Raw genomic sequence first — 1022 nt, forward strand, 5'->3', positions numbered from 1 at the left:
CTCCAGCACCTCTGTGTCCCTGTCACCGCTGTCACACGTCCTCCGTCATGAATCCGGCACCTCCACCCCACCCTCGTCATTGCTGCAACACGATCTCGGTCACCTCTGTCACACCTGCTTCCCCTCTCTGACCTCCATGACTCCTCCGTCACCTCTGTGACCTCCATCACTGCTGTCACACCTCCGTCACCTTCTTCACACCTTCATCAACTCCATCATCTCCATCACCTCTGTCATACCTCCATCACCTCCATCACACCTTCATCACCTCCTTCACAGCCTTTGTCACCTCCATCACATCTGTATCACTGCTGCCACACATTCTCTGTCACCTCTCTCACCCCTGCTTCCCTTCTGAGACCTCCGTCACCTCTGAGACATTCATCGCCCCTCCATCACCCCTCCGTCACCCTTCCATCACCTCCATCACCCCTCCATCACCCCTCCGTCACCCTTCCATCACCTCCATCGCCCCTCCATCACCCCCGTCACCCTTCCATCACCTCTGTCACCCATCCATCACCTCTGTCACCCGTCCATCACATCTGTCACCCTTCCATCACCCCCATCACCTCCAAAAAACATCACCCCGCCATCGCCCCTCCGTCACCCTGCCATCACCTCCATCGCCCCTCCATCACCCCCGTCACCCTTCCATCACCTCTGTCACCCATCCATCACCTCTGTCACCCGTCCATCACATCTGTCACCCTTCCATCACCTCCATCACCTCCATCACCTCTGTCACCCTTCCACCACCTCCATCATCCTTCCATCACCTCTGTCACCCCCGTCACCCCTCCATCACCCCCGTCACCCCTCCATCACGTCTGTCACCCCTCCATCACCTCCTCCATCAGCCCCATCACCCCCTCATCACCTCCTCCATGACCTCCATCACCTCCTCCATCACCCCCATGGCCTCCTCCTGCCTCCCCGGCAGAGTCACCCCGCGCATCTCCCGCTCTCTCCTGAGCTCCATGAGGAGCAGCTCTCACTGGCTGGGGCCGCCGGGCGGGTGT

Source organism: Buceros rhinoceros, unplaced genomic scaffold (assembly GCF_000710305.1).
Source record: "Buceros rhinoceros silvestris isolate BGI_N320 unplaced genomic scaffold, ASM71030v1 scaffold190, whole genome shotgun sequence".
NCBI classification, from domain to species: domain Eukaryota; kingdom Metazoa; phylum Chordata; class Aves; order Bucerotiformes; family Bucerotidae; genus Buceros; species Buceros rhinoceros.